General features: G+C 36.7%; 1 pseudogene; it reads left to right on the forward strand.

Annotated features, from left to right (window-relative positions):
- Positions 1–435: 435 nt before the first annotated feature.
- LOC147291256 (rust resistance kinase Lr10 pseudogene) lies at positions 436–2229 on the forward strand (annotated as a pseudogene).
- The last annotated feature ends 7490 nt before the right edge of the window (positions 2230–9719 follow it).

Genomic DNA, 9719 nt, shown 5'->3' on the forward strand with positions numbered 1-9719 from the left:
TCAATCAAAAACGGGAATGAGGAGGTTTGTACACAGGACAGCTGAATTATGCCTAATTGATTTGGCGGAGTCTAATTTTGGAGTCGTGGTGTGTTGGAAGGTGATTTGATTTGGAAAATTGGAAATGGTGTCATGCTAGTTGGGGTGCAAATAGGTTAGGGGTCTGCTTAGTAAGCATTATCTAGAAGGGGTCTTTTATGTGATTTATTATTCATATGGAATTGGATAGAGTCAAGTTGGATGTCTTAATTTGACTGGAAGCCTTGAATGACTTAAATATTGAAGTATATAAAAGGTGCAACTTCATTGAAAGTCTTTAAAGACTTTAAAGAAATTGAGTGGTTGTGTTGACTTCCTGTGGGTTTGATTCAATTCAAGCACTACCAAACAAGTTTAGGAGCGGACAGAGTCAATTACTAATAAAATTTAATGATAATGATCGAGGTTGGCACTACAACGACAGCAGATTTGGAGGACGGGTGCACTATAGAGCGGACAACGGCTATGATCTCCCCCTTGTCCCAAAAGAACTACAACGCTTCCTATGAACACATACACAATGCACTGGTGTATGGGTTTGAGCTCCAATTTGGCTTCAACCCAAACCCGTACGTCTTCGGTGTGTCTTGTGACATACACACATGTACACGCATATAACTGGAAAATTCTTTTACTTTCTATGTCTTAACTCTTAAACATGTCATACCAAATCAAGTTCCTTTCTGAAGTATGTCATGGCAATTTGATTTTCTTACTAAAATTCTTTCTGGGGCAACATAGGGGTTAGTACAATATATATAGTTTGTGCTCGAAGTACAAGCTGAGTAGCTGACCGAATAAAAAATAATAACTATGCAAGGCCCCGTTGCAAGATCGAGTTGTTCATCTTTGATTATGTTCATTTTTGTTGTTCATACTAATGAATTTGGGCTTGCACTTAATTTGGGAGTTATTTAAGTCTTTGATTTTGTTCATTTTTTGTTATATTTTTTTGCAGACCATCGATATGCAGCACTCGCTTTCATCGGTAAGAGCTTGCTTCTTCTTTAGCTTAGACTAATTTTCGCCATATAATAAAAAAGGCAGCTAATATTCTTGATTGTCTGGGTGATTTTCCTGTATAGGTATATTTGTAACGTTAAGAATTATACTTGTGATTTGGCTTTTGATCTATAAATGGCGAAGAAGGCATTTGTCAGTGTAGCACCATTGAAGATTTTTTGCAAAGTGACAACAACTTCATATCATACTCTTACTCAAATATTAAGAAGATGACTAGTAAATTCAAGGACAATCTGGGTGAAGGCGGTTATGGCTGTGTATTTAAAGGAAAGTTACATAGTGGCCGTTTTGTAGCAATTAAAATGTTGGGTCAGTCCAAAGGTAATGGACAAGATTTCGTCAATGAGGTAGCTACCATTGGAAGGATTCACCGTGTCAATGTGGTGCGACTAGTTGGTTATTGTGTTAAGGGATCAAAAGCGGGCTCTAGTATATGGCTTTATGCCTAATGGGTCCCTTGATAAATACATTTATTCCAAAGAAAGAATTACCTGTTTAAGTTACAAGAAAATTTATGAGATTTCTCTTGGAGTTGCTCAAGTGATTGAATATCTACATCAAGGTTGTGACATGCAAATTCTGCATTTCGATATCAAGCCTCACAACATTCTCCTTGATGAGAATTTCATACCAAAGCTAGGTTTCTGACTTTGGACTTGCAAAATTATAACAGATCATAGCATTGTCTTTTTGACAGCAGCAAGAGGAACATTGGGACATATTGCTCCTGAGTTGTTCTACAAAAACATTGGAGGTGTCTCATATAAAGCTGATGTCTATAGTTTTGGTATGTTGTTGATGGAAATGGCAAGTAGAAGGAAGAATCTCAATGCATCAGGTCAGGATTCAAGCCAAATTTATTTTCCCTCATGGGTGTACGACCAATATAATGGGGGAAGAGACTTGGAGATGAGTGATGTCACAGAGGAAGAAATGAAAACTATAAGAAAGATGGTTTTAGTTGTCTTATGTTGTATACAATTGAAGCCAAGTGATCGGCCTTCAATGAGAAAAGTTATAGAGATGCTCGAAGGAGATGTTGAAAGCATACAAATGCCTAAGAAACCTTTTCTAAGCCTACAAGATCAGATGCCTGAAAGACATGTTAAAGATAATTTGAATCCAATATGTTCTAACATGTTAACATTTACTCTGTCAGCTAGGTGATCAATTATCCAGATTTCAACCTGGTGGATACTCATACTAAAATTACCTGTAATGAAATTGTAGTGCTGTTCATGTACTTTGACAGCTAAAATCGTATATAATTGGGAAAGGGAGAATTAACCTTGTAGAACAAATGCCCCTTGTGTAAATTTTCTGAAACACCATATTCTTTTATAAGAATTTGTAGAGGAGAGAACAGCTATTGTAGTAAGGATTGACAGAGGCCTATTGCAGACTAAAGTAGCACCAGGGGCATCGATCAATCAAAAGGGAAAGAATAAAGCTAGTCCTTATGAAACTTCTATAATCTTTAAACAATGGAAACAACATAAAAACTTCAATCCTTTGATGAACCTTTGAAAATCGTCAAGCATTCTCAACTATGTTTGGTTCCATCAATGAATTTCTAGTTCAACCATACTTGGTTGCTTTTTGGACTGCGCATTGCTCGCTAAGCAAGGGTGGAGACTTGTAGCTAGCAAATCCCCGTTTCTCTTGCTCGTCACACTTGGATATTGGACAGATTAATTATTTTAGTATTTTATGTTTACTGATACTCAGGGTCTTAATTTGATTGGAAACTTTGAATCATTCAATTTGATTGGAAACTTTGAATCATGCAACTTAAATATTGATTAGAGTAAATTACAGATTTAGTCCAGTTATTTAATACCTAGTTCAATTTTGATTTACAATCTTTTTTAAGTTCTGTTTTAGTCCATTAATTGTTCCACTTATTCAATAAAGGTCCAGATTTGTTTTCTCAAATTTGTCCAGTCTTTTACCCTATCAAATTTCACCCAAATTTAACAAACATATACTTGTTTTAAAACTATGCATTTCTTCTTTACAACCATATAAATATAATTCAAATTAGAGTTCTAAAACTCAAGATAATTGACCTCAAAGTAGGATACCCAAAACTGCCAATTTTTCAAACTTCACCAAATCTCAATTCTTTTAGATTATAATACTCCAAATTTGTTTTTATGACTAAGAACTGATGAAATATAACTTATACTTCAATTATAATTGAAGAAAACAAAATCCAAAGGATTTAAAGTCACAAATCTAGACCTTTATTGAACAAATGAAACAATTAGTGGACCAAAATTAAACTAGGTATAAAATAAGTGGACAAAATCTGTAATTTCCTCTATTGCTTATATCATTTAATGCTAAGAATGATCATATATTCATATTTCATATAGATACCGAACATAGTGGGCTCATAACTATGAATATAGTACCGACCGTTCGGGGCCAAATGATGATCGAGCTAGCCCAAACGTTCGCCCGGTATGTGGTATGTGACCTCAGTACCTTGGGCCTCAAACCCGGCCCAACCTGGAATTTGCCTCTGGACTTTTATGTGGTCACCCATGGGACTTCCGCTGGGACATCTCCCACTCAATAGGGCCCATGGATAGTAAAGAAGTGGGCCAGTGGCTGCCCATGTATGGGGTCGATGTTTTTTATGGGAAAACAACTTGTATAGCAGTGCATGGTACCACTTGTAGGTAGACTATAGAGTCAAGTTGGGTTGTTGATCAAATTGAATGCAAAAGCCTTGAATAATTCAACTTATAATTAAGAGGTGCAACTTGGATAGTGATGGTACGATCAATTTGTAGCTAGACCTGTAGAGTCAAGTTGGAGGCCTTAATTTTCATGCATTCAACTTGTATACTGAATGCAATTTCATGGAATTTAACAAGCTAGAGAACATAGAGCTACGAGTACAACATAAAGACTCAAAAGAAAGTTCAATGGTTGTGTTTCTTTTGGCTTGCGGGTAATTTGCTCTCATCAGACAGTGATTGATCGAGTACGTGTAACATGTTCATTAAAAAAATTTCACTCTAATCCTTGAAAATTTATAAGTGTCTCGCTTTCACATCAATGAGTGTCAACTACTTATCGATTCCTCTTATAAAGTGAAACTTCTTACTTTGTCCAATTACTATGCAAAAATTAAGTTTATAGAAAGCTCAAGGTACAACAACTGTATGATACATGACTTTAACGCTCACTACCATGTGCTTAGACAATGTTATAAATATGGAGTTAACAACTAATAAGGTCCTAATACACTTTTAGCATACTAATAACCTTGCATACCTAAATTTTTGAACTTTAGCTAGGGGAACACGTCAGTTATATATGTACATCACAAGTGGTACTGCACTGCAGTACGTGGTTGATATATCGGCACCCAAACGATCGATTGACACTAATGAGATAAAAACACATACGTCAACACATGTGTGATTTGATGTCGTTTATGTCGTTATTTATATTAAAGACGTCCTAGACTTCCTACATTTTTTTATTTTCTATATGGATAATGTTTTTGGGACCTTTCCAACTGACCATATTTAGCTGATTATATGAGGTGTCAGCTGATGTATGGTCAGCTTTTAATGGTGGTCTCAAAAATTGATCATCTATAAGTTGACACCTCACATGATCAGCTAAATATAGTCAATTGGAAAGGCCCCAATAACATTAGCCTTTCTATTTAGGACAAACTCAGGAAAAATTGACCCATTGAGTGACTTTGGCAATAAATCTATCCCACCAATATATCATACAAACCCTATATTCTAAGAACCCAAAGTTGATTAAAATCCAAGTGCGCACTTGCCACTCTGGCCCCGTAAAGTCTTGCAACAAAATTCTATGTTTTTATTTTTCTGGTTAAGTCTCACGTCAATGAGTACCCCACTACCTCTTAGAGAATATAATAGAGAGTGAGACTCATTAGTTTTTCCAAATCGTTGAAATTTCTTTATTAATCCGACACGATCGTTGTAAGGCTTTAAAGAAAATTCCAGGCTGTTTCTTCATGATTTGCTTTTTCACTGAGTTATAAGAAAATATGTGAACATTGTTAACTTTTCAAAATGAGTCAAAAATCAAAATATATTATACACCTCAATAGACTGTGTCATTGATAAAGTTTCAACTTGATTTCCCTATTCAATTAAAACGTCGATCAAAAGGCATACCAATAATCTTACATACATAAACTTTTGAACTTTTAAGAACATAAATCATGTCCATAGATGGGAGCTTTACGCAATCGATCTACAATCAATGTGTATTGCACTATTCTTAATTAATACTTTTTTTGCAATGCAATTACGCTCATATATTATTAACTAAAAGAACTCAAAATCAGGCTTCTTTAGCTAGGGGAACACGTCAGTTATATATGTACATCAGAAGTGGTACTGCACTGGAGTATGTGGTTGATCTATTGGCACCCAGCCGATCGATTGAAACTATTGAGAGAAAAACACAGAGGTCAATATATGTGTGATTTAATGTCGTTTGTGTCGTTATTTATATTAAAGTCGTCCCGGAGTTTCCATGCTTTTTTATTTTCTATATAGGATAAATTATAGGAAAAAACACTGACCCATATATTTAGTGATTTTGGCAATAAATCTATCCCACCAATGTATCATACAGCCCCTATATTCTAAGAACTCAAAGTTGATTAAAATCCAAGTGCGCACTTGCCACTCTGGTCCCGTAAAGACTTAATTGCAACAAAATTCATACTTTTTCTGGTTAAGTCTCACGTCAATGAATACTCCACCACCTCTTAGAGAATATAATAGAGAATGTGTTGTAAATATATTATTATGTGTGGCTATTCTTGTAATTAGTTGTAGGGGCATACTTGTAAATGTTCAAAACCCTAGTAAATCATACCTTTATATAAGGATATTTATAAGATGACTGAAATAGACAGATCATATTCTCTCTGCCTCTCTTTTCCACAAACCCTATTTTTTACATACTTTTACAACACGTTATCAGCGCGAAAAGCTCTTTGGATTGTGGATCACCAAACAAAAGAGGATCATCATTCAATCTATTTTTCAACCAAGTAGGTTTTATAAAACAATTTTATATTCATGTTTTTAAACCTTGATTGAATGTAAACATCCCCATGAAGCATGAACCCAAAATTTATGTAATTTATTTATTTGGGATTACATATTGTGTACATGCTCTCTCGGATTGAATAATTAAATAATAAAATGAGGAGAGTTATTGGGGTGATCGGAAACCACCCCGCGCGGCCAGCAGCCGCCACCCCCCTCACCCACGGGCACTGCCAGCAGTAGCCCCTCGCTGCCTCACGCTTCGCTGCCAGCAGCAGCCCTTCGCTGCACGCTGCCACCAGGCAGCCCACGTAGGCACAGCCTCGCTGCCATCGCAGTAGCCTTACGCAGCAGGCCTTGCTGCCAGCAGCAGCCTAGCAGGGTAGCATGCCCATGCAGCAGCCCAAGCCCAAGGTGCCAGCCCAAGCCCAATGCGCCAGACTATCAGGCCCACCACGTGGACTGCCACGCAGGCAGCCACGTCAACGCCACTCCCGCGCTGACACATGGCGAGCCTCTTAAAACTTTGTAAAAAGAAGATTTTAATCTTTGCCATGCCTGAGATTTGAACCCAGGACCTTTTGTGCACAACCTTGTGCCTTGACCACTATGCTGCTGATGGTTTCTTGTTAATATACAAACCATTTAATATATATACTTTAAATGGCAGAAGCTTTTATTCAAATAATTTTGTGATATTTTTCTGTTTTACTTGGGTATATGAATTTATTTGTTTAAATTTTTGCACTAGAGTATATGTCTAGAAATTGCAGGTAATTAATGAACTAGTAGTTAATACATAAATATTGAACCTGTAGCTTCAATGATGCCATAAAAGGAACCTGAAGTTTCCTTCATAAATTCACCATACATGATAAAACCAGTAGATTTTACATGTCTATACCATGTTATAGAACTTGAAGTTCTTATTTGTTGCTTATGGATGTTATTGCACAAAGTACTAATTATGATTATTTGTTGGCATAAATTCAATTTAGACACATAACTATATAAGTTATCTCAACGGGGTCCATGAACTTTAAAATATTTCAAATATACACCCGATCTATTATCTAAATTGAAAAATGAATTTATGTCCATTGATTTGTTGAGAGATCAGTTAAATGACAGCTTGGCTTTTGCTGACCGAGATTACTTGACGACGTGGCGCTATCTCAGCAAACATTTCCCGCCGAATGAGCGACACAGACCCACAATTTAATAATAATAGAGAAAGTGAGAGTTTGTGGACCCGTGTCAGGGGTTAGATGAACCCGTGTCGCTCATTTCCTACTAAATGAGCGACACAGGTCCACCTAACCCCTGACACGGGTCCACAAACTCATCATCTCTTTCTCGCTCGTTGAACACAGGTGAGAGATTTATATTCAAATTTGATGGAAAACGTGATGTTTTTTAGAGACTAAATGGTCAGGAGAACATTCGACGAGCGGGAAGGTGTTAGTTTATAGGATTTGTTATATTGGCTATTCTCCTTGTCAAAACAATTGTATTAATTTGTATTTAATCACTCACAAGCTCTAGGCTAGATTAAGGACAAGTTCAGCTGCATTGAAGAAGTCAAGAATGAACAAAGACACAAGGTATACTGCACTTCATTCATTTCATGAAATTAACAGTTTTTTGTCTATTTGACTAGTCATTCACTGATCATAAAGAACAATGTTTTACACGTACAGTGGTTGATACTTAAGTCACAGTCACTACAGTGGGTCCATTTCGGGTTTTGCTTTTTAAGCCAATTTCATTGAAAGCCCATGTTCTGTTTTTTACTAAACATGCATGTGCATTGCACATGGCTTGGTTCCCCTACTGTAGCAATCAGATCTGATTGCATCTTTGCCATTCACGCCACACACCTTCACACATCAGCACTATTCATTATCTTCCCCATTTCTGATTTTTGCAAAATAAAGCAAAATTCCTTTTTTACAGCTCCTCATTCCTATCCTTAGTAATACTAGGATACCCCTCTAGGACAAAGAGAATATGCCCCTCATTCGTCTCTTGTGGACAGCCATTGATTGGCTTCCACGTGGCTCGGGCAAACATGAAACTTGCGTGGGTATGTACGGGCATAAGGGGCTTTCTGTTCAGATCTTTTTGCTGGGGCGTATGAGTATTTTGGGTGTGTATTTTTCGGGTTTTATGCCTGGGTATTTTTGAGGTTAAGTGCTCATCTTTAACATTTTCAGAATATGGTCTTTTAATTCTTGAAAAATCATAAAGAGATTTTCTGAACTTGTTTTTGGTTCATCTAAAATTCTATATGGGTTTGAGTGCTTAAATCTTTTCATACATTCTTCAAACACATTCATTTTAAATTTTAGTTGAAGGATTCAATATTAACCTTTTCATGCCTATAGCTTGAGAAGGTTGATCTTTGTTTTAGAATCCTACATTGGCATATCATGTTCATGCATTGATGAATCTACTGGGCTTGGTGCGAATTGGTGCCATGGGTTGATGAGCTTGGAGTGGAGCTGCCTTCTTCATGAATGACCAATTGCCTTGCTTATGGAAGTTGCACAAAGGGGTAAGAAAGCTGCCACTTAGTCTAGGACTTAGTGATTGAGCTTGTGTGCTGTGTGCTCCCTTTGTATTGAACTTCTTATTTAGTGGATTGCTTGGTCAGCTGGATAGACCCCCAGTTTTTACCCTTTGTGGTTTTTCTGGGTGAACATCTTGTGTGCATTTGTCTTCCCTGTTTGTGTTGTTATGCTTACTGACTCACTCAACTTTTAAACACAAATCTGTACTGTAGCTATATGCTTGAAATTGATATATGCCTTATATAACTGTCTAGCTAATCACACACCACTGTAGTTGTGGATAACACTGGGATGCCTACTGTGATGGGTCCTCTGAGTGTATAGGATGTCACTTGATCCTTGGTGTGTTTGATTTGTGTTGTTTACAGAAGTGATTTTTGGTTTTTAGAAGTCAATCTGGAGTTTCATATTGTCGTTACTGAACCGTCTGAGTTGTGTTTGTTTGACTAGTTCCTGAGTGATCACATAAACCAAAAATTGGGGTCCGATCACTGAAAGTGAGATTAATCAAGTTTATTAAGTGAACAGATCACCTAAATTAAACTTTCAGAAGGAGGTGATGGTGTGTGGGCCCGTGTCAAGTGGACATATGTTGCTCATTTGGCGGGAAATGTATGCTGAGTTGGTGTCACGTCGCCAATTAATCCTTGTTAGCAAAAGCCAAGCTGACATTTAACTGATTTCTCAATAAATTGATGGACGAAATTTCATTTTTCAATTTACATAATAAATCAGGTGTATATTTGAAAGTTCGTGGACTCCGTTGAAATAGCAAATATAGTTATGTGTCTAAATTGAATTTATACCTTATTTGTTCCTTTCAACCAAAGAATATCAAAACTCAACAAGCTTGATTTTGTCGCTTTGGAAGTTTCCGGAAGAAACTATCTAAAGTGGACTCAAGATGTTAAGCTTCATTTGATTGCCAAGAAGATGAGGTCGACAATCAATGTTGTCGCAGAGTCTCTTAAGGCAAGTGTCATGATCTTCATTATGAAGCATATGGAGGAAGCATTAT

This window comes from Dryas octopetala, chromosome 3, assembly GCF_963921425.1.
Source record: "Dryas octopetala chromosome 3, drDryOcto1.1, whole genome shotgun sequence".
Lineage (NCBI taxonomy): Eukaryota > Viridiplantae > Streptophyta > Magnoliopsida > Rosales > Rosaceae > Dryas > Dryas octopetala.